This window comes from Tripterygium wilfordii, chromosome 22 (genome assembly GCF_013401445.1).
Source record: "Tripterygium wilfordii isolate XIE 37 chromosome 22, ASM1340144v1, whole genome shotgun sequence".
Taxonomy (NCBI): Eukaryota; Viridiplantae; Streptophyta; class Magnoliopsida; order Celastrales; family Celastraceae; genus Tripterygium; species Tripterygium wilfordii.
The window spans coordinates 7,594,902-7,608,842 of NC_052253.1; positions in this window are offsets into that span (position 1 = coordinate 7,594,902).

Here is a 13,941-nt window from a genome sequence, read left to right on the forward strand (position 1 = left end):
TTCTCTTTAGGTTTTGTAGAATAAAAGGGAGAATGAAGGGTATAAATATATGTAGGTTTAGGTATTTTAGTTATTATTAGAAGTTTGGGTTTTTACACAATATATCATATACAAGAACAGAGCCAACAGCTCTATTGAAAGTGACTAGAGACTAAATGACTAAAACAATAGTTTGAATTAGATTGACTAAGCTCCGGGCTTGAATACATGTCCAGCCCAATACAAATGATAATAAATCAAACCCAAAGCCTTGAATAAAACTAGGCCTAGAAGAATAGAATAGGGCCAGTCTCTTAAGTCTTCAAGAAGACCTAGGGCAAAATACGAGCCAACGAAGAACACCAATGACAACAGTGAAGACGCGAATCTTTCACAAGGCCTGCCATTATTTAAAAGTACAATAAACGATGAGATCTCTTGATTTTCAGTCCAGTTGGATACTGCGATCGATAGTGATTGGGTTGGAGATATGGATGAGCCAAAGAGTACTTCTAGCTTTGTTTTCTTCCTATTGCTCTCACATGGAGTTCTGGCGATATTGATACAGAAAGATAACAAGTCAGCAATTGCGATTGGCAAAAATCAAGTTTTTTTTTTATAAATTTAATAAATTATTAGAAATTAGAGAATTATTATTAATTTTTCTATAATGTATTTTTTTTTACATGCGGTCACTCTCCACCTATTTTGTCCAATTACTTCTTTACCCATTGAACTTACATGGATTTGCGTTTTGATATTAGGGTATTTTTGGAAGAGAAAGTTAAGAGGGGACAGGGTCGGCTTTAACAAAAGAAAGAAAAACAAAGTTTGTGTGTTGATATTAAACAATAAAAAAGAGAGTTGGGGGGAGAATTTTTGGCGATCCCAAGAAGATTTTGCTCTCTCTCTCTCTCTGAAAGATGTTAGAAATAATCTTCACTTTTAAATACCATCACTCTAAAAAAAAAAAATAAGAAAGAGATTATAAGCAAATTGAAAGGAAAATGTCGAAATTATACTAAAGTTTATTCAGTTTCAAATGAATTGATGATACAGTTACTTCATTACAACCATGGATATTTATAGGCATTAAGCTCAAATTACACCATGTATTGTACACCTTTAATTTCAAGCCACAAATTACACTTTCAACTCACACTACACATTGAACTTTAATGCGTACACCATACAAACTGACTTTAATTTGCAATCACAAATTAAGTTTACTGACAATCCAACAAGGCTTGATAATAATGCTAACCCAACACTCCCTTTTAAACTTAATTTTCATTTATCAACATAAAAAAATAAAACACTTTCACTTACTTCTTCAAATCCTTCTTTTAACCAAATGAGCAACGCAATGTACACAATATTGTTTGGGTTTTATCAAATGCCTTGGGTCTTATTTATTGCTTGGGTTTCATGAGTTCAAGCTACTGCATCATATAATCTTTGTTTATTTAAATAGATTCTTGTTTATAAATGTGTATAATAATGTAATAAATTAAACAAAGTATATAAAAATAATAAATATATTCATGAACTTTATTTGGTTAAAGAAATATATGGACCTAGATAAAAATTATTGCTCATGAAATATAGTTACTTCCATAAATTAATACTTTATTAATTAAAACCTTATTAATTTATTAATTAATTAATAATTTTTCTTGATTCCAAAGCTATTATTTTGTGGAGGTTATTTACTTCCATAAATGCATAGTTTATTAATTAATCGATCAATTAAAACCTTTATTAATTAATTAGTACCTCACTTAATTAATAATTTTTCGAAAGCTATTATTTTATATAAAAATTAAAAAAAAAAGTTACAGGGTTTGATTTTAAAACCACTTATTCCAAAAGTTTGATTTTAAAAGAAGAAAAGAAAAACAAGCACATGGGATGATACAAAATCCATAAAGAGTTACAAGGTTCGATTTCCTTTCAGTCTCTTAAAAAAGAAAAAAAAAATCTAATCTTAGGGTTTGACGCATACTCTAAATTATTTGTCTTGCATAACAAAGGATTGCATAATGGACATCCTCGCCCACCACTAATAGATCATTTTAGTGAAGGAGTATCAAGATATTGTTACCATTAGTATCGGAGCAAAAGTTTACCTGCGTGTATGTGAGTGTGTGATACGTGTTATGGACCGGATTTAAAAGATCCATCTATATATGGATTTGATAAGTTGGTAAAAAAGTCCGAGTGAGAAAAAATAAATTCAAAGAGAATTATATAAAAACCTAAAAAAGTAAAAATAATCAATATATATACATAAACTATAGTTAGATATATGGTTGGCAAAGGAAATGGCTGTGGGAAAAAGTTGATTTAGAAGAGCCAAATTTGACAACTTATAATATGTATAAGCTTGAATATTCTATCTGCAGACGTGTTACCATTTTCATGAGAGGGAATTATTGTTAGATATAAATATATATATGAGGATCACATCTTCTGATAGATGCAATACAGCAGCAACACTATTACATAGCTAATATGGTGCGTTTGGTTGACCCATCATGCTCCCTCACATATGGACACAAGAGAGCCAATGATGAAGCCATTTGTGGCACACATACATATTTGTTGCATGCTTTGCTTCTACAAATATGTGGCAATGGCTACCTCACTAATGCAGGGTCGGTGAGTAACATCACTACCCCGCAAACAACACTAAGGATATTGGATATATATATATATATATATATATATATATATATATATATATATATATATATATATATATATATATATATATATATATATATATATATATATATATATATATATATATAATTTGGATTTATTGGCGAACATTAATTAATTAATGTCTAATGTTATTAACCATCTTTCTTGAATTGTTTCATTCACAATAAATGATAATGTTGAACCCAGTGGACATTGTGACAATGACTCTTCAAATTAATCCCAAACTCCATAATCAATCACGTCTTAAGGATTACTCAAATATTTCGTATGTATATATTAGTAATTATATTTGTAATTTGTTAGTTAATTCACTTAAGGATGGTCAAGTAAGTTCACTCTACTTTTTTCCTCCACAAATAACACAACACAATATCAATTGAGAGAATTAAAATAATAGTCATCTCTAAGCCTACATTTCAAATATAAATTAATTTATACAATTCTTTTGACCTACGTAAATCTCGAATATTTAGATCGTCAAATTCTATCCAAGTGATAAGTTACAGAGTGTTGATGTGGAGAGTTTATTCTTTTTTTACTTGCTTATTAATAAATATATTATACCTACATTATTAAAATTTTTATTGTTAATAATGGTTAGATTTTTAATTAAACTATTTCTAAAATACTCTATCATTATATTTCTAGGAAAATAATTCTAATTGAATTATCATTATCATTATCTATTATAATATTTCCGTTTTATTAAGTGTCGTGTAGCATAATTATATATATTGTCATATTTAGAGTAATATAACTCTAATTTAATCATTAATCATTTTTATTTTAAATATTCTTAAGTGCTAAGTATATTTAAAGTAATAAAGCTCCAATTAAATCATTTTAAAATTTTTCCTAAAATAGATGTAGCTCTAATAAATTGCTATTATTTTTTCCTTTTAAATATTGTTAAGTATATTATATTATTGTACTAAAGGTAATAGAATTATAAAAATTCGTGTGCTCACACTAGCCATTTAATCAACACTTAGGAAAATTTGTGAAATAATAAAAACTATGTGAACTGCGCAATTTTTACGAGAAAATCTCGAGTATATAAAGTGATTAATCTTGAAACAATCTATTATATATGAAAAAGGTTTACAAATAATAGTACTTGACTTCTGTTACAATCCACCTTGCCTAACGTATATTTCACATAGTAGAAACCCACCTTAGCTGAATTATACCTCAGAATCCACCAAGTATTTGTAAAGAGACAATCTTGTTGGGAATCCACCTAACTCAAACCAACCTTAGAGTCTACCAAGGGTCTTCAGGTGACCGTTTAGACTTGTGGAGTCCACTAAAGAATCTCACAAAGGATTTGTTATTTTCTCTCACACTCAAATAATCTCTCAATCACCTATATATATTCATTCTAACACTCAAAGACATGAGAGACAACAATGAAATAGAAACTCGAAGCTCTGACAATATCTAGTGCTTTTCTTCAATTTCTTCGATATCGTCTTGGAGGGAGGAAGACATGCATATATAGAACATGTTTAAATAAACCATCTGAAAATAATGTGATTGATGTTGTGCTAAAATCACCAATACCCACAATTCAATAACACCGAATTTGATTGACTAAACCAATTAATCCAATCCCAAGTATGCAGAGAATCAATCAATAAACAATATCCAAGCAAATCAAAGTAGTAAAGAGACAAGACAAGCGATTTTACAAGATTCAACACAAATTTGCCTATGTCCTTGGGCAGTAGAGAATCAAATTTCACTATATGGAGAAGATTACAAACCTAGAGAGACTATCCAATATAAGTAGAACAAGCCCACCCTATGTGCTATCTTGTTCCTACTAGCTCTCTCAACAAGAAAACCAATGGAGAAACTAACAAAGACAAGAAACCCATTTACCCACAAGGCAATCGGAATCCCAAAAGACGCTCTCTTGGATCCCACCATTCTCCAGTGTTTCCCCTCTGTAAGTGCTCTCTCTCTCTTTTTCTCTCAAGACGGAGCCCCAAAACCTAGTTGAATCAAGTTAGATCGAAAACCCTTGCAAATTTTGAATTTATAGAATTTTTTCTCGTCAGACCCCGATCGATCGGACTGGGTCTCGATCGATCGGGACTTGCTACTGGTATTAAAAAATTGAACTCCAAAATGAGCCAAAACTTCACCAATTTCCACCTTGGCGAGTTTCAAACAAGTAAACGACTCCACCAAGTCAGAACAACCACTAAGAACGCCAACAAGGAAACAACTTCTCCAACCAAACAAACTCCGTTGCCTCCAAATGGCATCGCAATGCCCAAGCCAAGAACAAACCAAGTAGATCATGTCTCTAGCATACTAGACCTTGATCCCAAGTAACCAAGTACCCAACTACGTAGCCCAAACGTCCGACCAACCAACCAATAGGGACTACAAAATTGTGAACCACAATGTCGAACTCAAAGGAAGTATATGCGCCAGTAAACAAGTGTATACTCCACCATCGAAAGTAACCAAATAACACACCAAGCAAACAAAGTTCACAACACCAACGAAGCCCAAATACAATAGTGCTCAGATAAGTCAAAAACAAAATGGCTTCCAAGATTCAACTTACCTCCCAAGTTGGGGCCACCATAGGCCCTCCCAAGTCTCACTATGCACCAATGCTAGAGCCTCGAAAGCTTCATAATCGAACCCTAGTCTTCTTGTTGCCCAATACACCATGATTACCAAAAATAAAACCAAGCTTGCACACTACGGCACCAACGATCCACCAATCCCACTGAAGTCTCCAAACAGCTGTGTCCAAAAGTACTATGCCCAATATGAGAAGATCCAAAGGCAGTCTTCACCATATTGGCCAATGATAAAACTACATTACCAACCAATGTACTGTCTCTAAGGAAATATAAACCATCTTTCTCACTTCCTCTCATCAAGACAAGTGACCCAGAAACCACCTTCAAGGCTCCACCCTCTAAAGTGATTTTACAACCCATGGCATCCAAAGTGCCCAAAGAGATAAGATTCCTTTTCAATTCAGGAACATACCTGACACCATGCAGCACTCTAGTGACTCCATCATGAAGCCTCAGGCTGATACTCCCTATCCCGACAATCCTACATGACTGACCATCACTCATGTAGACAACCCCACCATCCAATTTCTCGAATGTGGAAAACCAATCCCTGCGAGGACACATGTGCTAGGTGCATCTAGAATCAAGTACCCACTCATCAATGTGGCCAATCAGTGCTGAACCAACAACGCATCAGAATCTTCGTCACTATCACAAGCAACATTGGCCTTTGAATCCACCTTGTCCTTATTTTTTAACTCAGGAAAATCCTTTCTCCAATGCCCCCTTTCACGATAGTAAGCACATTCATCCTTAGCAAGTCTTTCATTTTTTGATTTGGAGAGAGGCTTGCCATTCTTTCTGGATTTCTCACTCTTCTCACTCTCTGGCCTTCCTCTAACGGTCAATGCTCAGTAGAGCCACCACTGTGAACTTCCTTGTCTCTCTTTCTAACCTCATTATTGTTCAATGCATTGAAAATATCTTCATACTTAATCTCCCTCTTCCCATAAAGAAAAGTAGTGACTAAGTGGTAGTAAGAGTCTAGCAAGGAATTTAGGAGTAGTAGAGCTTTATCCTCCTCTTGGATTTTGACTTCCAAGTTCTCCAAATCAACCAATATCTTCTCATGCTCACTCAAGTGATCTGACATAGTGCTACCAGCCGAATACTGAAACCGAAACAACTTCTTCAAATAGAGCCTGATTTCAATACTAATTTCAATACTCTTCCGTCTTGAAATTGCCCACCAGTTTCTGCCACAAGTCCTTCGCCCTAGTCTAATTCATCACTAAGAGTGTGTTTGGATTGAGGGATTTGAAGGGAAGGGAAGGGAAGAGAAGGGATAGAGAGTTTCCTTCCAATTCCCTTGTTTGGATAGTTTATAAAAAATTGAAGGGAGTGATTTGAGGGGATTTGGGAGGAAAATTTCATTAAATTTTTGTCAAAATTCTTTCCTCCCAAAATGGAGTCATTTGGAGGGAAGAGATTACTAATTAAGTTACTTAGAAGTTTAAAACCTATTTTACCCTTGAACATAACACTTAAACATAAAAAATAAGGATAAACTAGTAAATTAAACTACTTTTCTTTCCTTTCTTTTCTTTTATCCATCCAAACATGAGAGAGGAAAATGTACTTTCACTTCCATTCTCTTCCCTTCTCTTCCTTCCCTTTCCATTCTCTTCCATTCGCCCCAAATCCCTCAATCCAAACACACTCTAAGTACTTCAATATCTTTTCCAAACACAAATGAATAGAGTTGCACGCCTGCCTATTCAACTTCTCCCAAAGGTCATCCGAAATATTAGTAGGTTTGTCACCCAGTGTGACATCTAGATCATGTTGATACACCAAATCCAAAACCTCATATTGCCACATACCAAAGTTCTCTTTACCATCAAATTTCTCCACTTCAAACTTAGCATTGAAGATAGTCTTTCCATAGGAAGGCATCGGCATAGAAGACCATGAAGAACCCAGCACTGATGGAGCTTCCTCCTTAGACCTATCCAAAACTTCACTCATATTCTACCCAACACTATTCAGTCAATAGCAAAGCGAAAACAAGACCTAGGTCATGAAACAACCAACGATTAACCACAATAAAGTAGAAATCCCAAATCAATCCAAGAATCACAAACCTAGGCTCTGATACCAATTGTTGTGCTAAAATCACCAATATCCACAATTCAATAGCACTGAATTCGATTGACTAAACCAATTAATCCAATCCAAGTATGCAGAGAATCAATCAATAAACAATATCCAAGCAAATCAAAGCAGTAAAGAGACAATACAAGCAATTTTGCAAGGTTTGGCACAAATTTGCCAACGTCCTTGGGCAGCAGAGAATCCAATTTCACTATATGGAGAATATTACAAACCTAGAGAGACTACCCAATACAAGTAGAACAAGCCCAACCCATGTGCTATATTGTTCCTACAAGCTCTCTCAACAAGAAAACCAATGGAGAAGCAAACAAAGACAAGAAACCCACTTACCCACAAGGCAATCGAAACCCCAAAAGATGCTATCTTGGATCCCACTTTCTCTCAAGTGTTTCTCCTTTGTAAGTGCTCTCTCTCTCTGTTTTTCTCTCAAGACGGCGCTCCAAAACCAAGTTGAACCAAGTTAGATCGAAAACCCTTGGAAATTTTGAATTTATAGAAGTTTTTCCCATCAAACCCCGATCGATAATGATCGATTAGGATTTGCTACTGGTATTAAAAAACTAAACTCCAAAACGAGCCAAAATTTATGGAACTATTGTTTTAATCTCTTGACATTTGTTGATTTAGCATTTGATAAATACAATATCTAAGATATAACCTCTATCACTTAAGATATAACCTCTATCACTTAAGAGAGATAAAACAAGAGATTTAATTTTTATCTTAATAAACAGATAATTCATGATATATCCATATGATTAAGATAATATCAAATCTTTATCCAACATGATAATCTAGACATTGTATAAATGATAAGAATAATTCAATCCGCAATTGAGCCATTGGTTGAGTGACAATAACTTTGCATGTCTCTGACTTCAGGTCATAGGTTCTAGTCTCACCTCTTTCTGAATATTTATAAGGATATGCGTGGGCTTAGTCTGCCCCTGCGTGGGCTTGATTTGTGCCTCCTGCGTGAGGTCTGTTGAAACTCACCATTACTTTAAAGAATTTCAATTATCATTATTTTTCCTTTTTAAAGGATCATCATTTTGAATATCACTATGAATTAATTGATTGATTGATTAATAATATGTATACACAGATTTTATAAAGACAATTTATATGTATTTCCAATATTTAACTATTAGTTTGTTATTGTAATTATGACACTAACCTTCAAGAATTTTAAATCTAACATAAATAATTAAATTGAAAGAGAGTATTTACAAGGTTCGACCAATAATATATTGTGTACATCTATCATGACAGAGTCGGAATGATTCATTATCTAACGATATTAATATCTTACATCAGAATGACATAACCCAACCGAATAATATATAAGTAAAAGTCTTGCACATTTTACACAAAGATTTTCTAGATCTAAGAATCAATAGTGACAGCCAAAGAAGAACAAATTTGTACGAGTCCATGATTAAGAACGGGCAATATAATTGATGCGTTTAGGATTGGATTTCTAACGTGCTATGGACAAGTTTATCTAAGTTTATCTATGTGTGTGTGTGAATCTATGTGTAAAATACTCGCATGCATGTAGTAGGGCACTCAAAGCCTACCATACTTTTGAGATAATGTATACAGTAGGCAATTCAAGCCTAGCTAGTATACTTTTGATAATAGATTAGGCTTTTCTTTTCCTATAGTCCAAGTTAAACTTAATTTTTTTTTATTTTTTAGCTATAAAATAATGATAGTTAACAATGTTTAATGATAACTTAATTAGCATATAACACTGTTATGATTTAGTGGTCCTTTCTTTTAGTTATTTTTATGGTTCCCTCTTTTAACTAATTTAGTCTGTCTTGAGAGCTACTTGATTTTATTTACGTAATTAAAAAAAAAAACACTATGTACCCTCTCTAGACCTAGATACTAGATAGAAAACAATGGTGGCTGAGGTAGTTTAGTTGTCCGTTTTAGATTGAAACCGCATAGTTTTATCCTCTCAAACTCACTCTAACCCATATTAGTATAAAGCTCAAGAAATCGATTATTACTAGTTAAGAAATTTGTGCTCAATTATATTTTGTACTAAGTTTTCATATCTAAGCGATGTGACATCATATCAGAAATCTAGTGCACAACATTCAATAGTTGAAAACAAGGAGAACAAAACTAGCCCGTTATCAAATGTTAGCTACTCAAGTTTGGTTTAGAATAATTAAGTTGATCTTCTTATGAAAATTATCAGCTGAATATGATTGGTGAAATTTAATTTAAAAACATTAATAATTAAACAAAATTGCAGTATAAAAGAGCCAACCAAAATTGACATTGGAGAGTCAAGATTACTGACACGATCAAACATGAGATTTTTTTTGTCTACGTCTTTGGAGACCATGCATACGTCATCTCCTTTTCAATCCCACTAACTACTTCATCCATCAATATCACATTGCCACTGAAACAAACATCTGCTTCAACCCCATTATTAATATTTTTGATATAAATATACACTAATTAATAAAATTATGAGAACCAAAATTAATGTCGCATTTTATGTTTTTATTTTTTTTAATAAGATAACCACACATTATTGTTTCCGAGTAATATTGAAATTGCCAAATTCTCCTAAGCACTAGAGACATAACAAGCTATTAATATACGTCGTTAGTGAAATTGGTATCCACACTAAGTAGAGTGGGTTTTTTGTTTTGGCAATCGAGAACGATATTATATTATAATACTTTATTTTTATACGAGGAATCACCTTCCGAGTAAAATCTGAACTCATATAATCTATTTTGAGAAGAAGTTGTAGGGTAAAGGATACTTTTGGTCCCTCACAGATGGGTTATATAACAATTCAGTCCCTCATGTTCCAAATGTAACAATTAGGTCATTGGTCTTTGTCGATTGTAACTCAATCAAATTTGGGGAAATCCGATCAGTCAATTTGCTGACCTATCACGTTGACCTAACATATACCGTCAAAATCATCTGACATGGAATCAAAAAGTTTTTAAAAAACCTTTTTTAATTGACATTTGCATATGTGAAAATTTTTTATTTGAAAATTAAACATGGCACTTTATGAAAAGTAAACAAATTGTAACGAAAAACCTAGTCTTCTTTAACTATTGGTCTCTCTGGTTGGAATCCGAGAAAACCCTAGAAGCTTCTTATTCCCCAACACAGGCGCCACCTTTGCCACCAAGGCCATGCCCAGTGACAACCGTCTCCAGCCCAACTCCCCCACTCTCCATTCCCCACCCTTCCTTTATATATACTCCCCTCTCTCCCTCTCCCTCTCCCTCTCCCTCCTCCTCCTCTTCTGCAACTATCTCCTCCAATAAAGCTCAGACCTTTAACATAAAACTTGAATCTTTCTTCAACCCAAAACTCCCACCCAAAACCCTCTCCTCCAACTAGAAGTTCGAGGGCTCTGATGAATACCCACACCGGCCCATAAGGCCCAAGGTAGAACTACAACCCAGAAAACCGGCTTACCAGGTGAGGGTGCCTTAGATCCTTATAAACTAGAGTTGGTAGCCCTATTTTTTCGATGTGGGATACTCATCAAACCACCCCCCTTGGACAGCCGACGTCCACGGCGGCTACGCTCGCCTGGCGACTACGCTCGCCCTTTAGACGACAGCCCTCTCCGCAAACGTGACTCTCTCAATGAAAGCACCAATGATGAATACCCACCCTGGCCCATAAGGCCCAAGGTAGAACTACAACCCAGAAAACCGGCTTACCAGGTGAGGGTGCCTTAGATCCTTATAAACTAGAGTTGGTAGCCCTATTTTTTCGATGTGGGATACTCATCAGGCTCCTCCAACCTCGTCGACCTCAGATACCACATGGGTCCCATCCTTTCTTCCTCTCCGATCAACATTTACCTTATATGGTACGACTGTAACGCCCCGACCCGAAATACGTTACTTTTGGTACCATCTAAATCAAACCATAATAAATTCAATCATCACACCACCCAAAATTTCGACAGCACCTCCCCATAATACGCAGCAAAATCACTAATATAATCATAACCTAGGTAGGGCCTCCGGCCATCTAACAATTCATATCACAGTTAAATTCTCAATTCTAAGCAGGGCCTCAGGCCACCTAACAGTCACACACAATTTCTCCACACAACAGCATATATAATCAGCATCCAACGCAAATAGCAATCCAGTAAACAAATAAATCGTCAGGACACAAAGTCCACAAACCAGGTTCGGGAGTCCCGATCACACGAAGCACCCTCTCTACTGTCCATCCCACAGTTAAGAATAGGGATATCGCACAACGTCTCAACTAAAAAATATAGATAGGACCAAAATAGTAATAACATAAATCAAGTTTAGAACTATCGAGTCCTATCACACTCCAGGGGTCCATCCATGTCACCCACCCTCCTCCTGATCCGCGACCCTGGTACCGGAACTAGACTCACCTGCGAGGAGGGAATAGGAGAAAGAAAAGGGCGAGCGAAAGGCCCAGTAGGGAATAATAAAGAGTAAGTGAATAACACAAGGCTGAAATATTAAAGAAAGACACAAATGCAACAGTATGATAGCTAACATCATGTACACCAAACACAAGTAGATAACCACACCATACGAGATCCTAACTTGGCCCACCGGCATCCCTACACATATCGGGACCCTGAACAACCCAACGGCATCATCGCATGGTGTTTCGAGCACATATGGAATCCTGATCCAGCCCACGACATTCCCGTACTCATGGGAACCCTGAACGGCCCAACAACATTCCACATTTCACATCAATCACAACTAGGAGATATACGGGTCCATACCCGACATCTTCCATGCAATTACAATGCATGTCCAACATGGTTATGCAATAGGGTATACATACAACCTAAATATATATATATATATATACTACTACATGATTGCATGTTCAAGAGTAATTCATGCTCAATGGAAGATTGAACGAGTAGGGTATGTAATATAATTCAATTCATACAATAAGGATATCACAAAGTGGGGTTATTCTCCCTTAGGCACAATTAAGGCGAGAACCAATTTTAATGAACATTGGGAAAGAGAAACATTCGTAATAGGATAACATATTCAAGAGAACAACAAAGGTGGAATTTTCCTACCTCGCACTCCAAAAATTAGCTATGTAAATCAATACTCAACCTTGAATTCTCCGGCCTCAATCAACCTATTATTCGATAAGCCCATCCTCCAATCAATATACAAACAACTTCAATTTCACATATCTAACACAAATTAACCCAATAAATCAAGAAAACCCTTACCTTCTCTTACCCAAAACTTTCCAAGTCACCTACTCAAGCTTGCTACTCCAATCAACAATAGAATCTAGCAATACAACCATAAACAAGTCTAAATCAACCTATTAAATCACTAATTTCATCTAATTTAAAGATTTCCCCAAATCTACAAAACCCACAAAACCCTAGAATCCCAAATCACCCAATCTCTAAATACTAGCTTTTAGGTTTAAGAAAATTACCAAGGTTGTAGAAACAAGTAGAAGGAAGAGATTTAAACTTCCTTTAGGCCTCAAATGATGTAGGAACTCATGGGTTGGGGTTTGGGTTCAAACCTTGAAAGATTAGAGCAAAGAGAGGAATTTAAGAATATGTAAGCTAGAGAGAGAAGTCATGAATCCAACTTGAAACAACTTGAAAGAGGACAATCTTACCTTGATTGATGATCTTAGGTTGATGGGAGGGAGGAAATTTGAGAGAAAATGAGGTTTAGGGTTTGTTTAGGTCAGGTATTTTGAAAGAAATTGCCAAAATGGGTGTTTAAAACGATTCTCGGGGTGTAGATTTTAGGGAGGTGTCCGAACACCTCTATAGGTGTCCGGACACCTATGCCTAAAATCACCCTGTTTCAGTTTCTTCTATAACTGTCTGTACGGCTTTTAAAAATTGTCCGGACGGTTATCTTTGTAGTAAAAAATTTCAGTTTTAAAACCACTCTTACACCCCCAAATCACTCGGTATTAATTTCTAATGATTTTATACATATATATATACTCAACACATGTTGATCCTACTTAATTTCTAAAAGAAAAAGAAGTTTGGGGTATTACAACAACGAATAGAATGCTCCTCAGCAACTCCTCATCAAGGACTTCATCCTATCAATCTCTTCACCAGCTGAACCTTCCCCCTCTATTGCCGAGTGGTGGCGCACCTTCGTTGTTCTTCAGGCCAAGCCTATTGGGTTTTGGTCAATATGACAGCTCATCTATTAATTATTTTTTGTTTGGTCAACGTGACAGGTCAGCATGTTGATTGACCGGATTTGCCCCAAATCTAACCGAGTTACAGTCTACAAAGACCAATGATTCATTGTTACGTTTAGAATGTGAGGGATTGAGTAGTTATACAACCCATTTATGAGGGACCAAAAGTATCCTTTACCACTAATTTTGGTAGATAATCAGACTCAAGACCATGTAGCTTATCAATGGAATTTCAAACTGGCCTTAATTGACCGCTAAGGCAATCCCATGGCCATGGGGGGCCTCA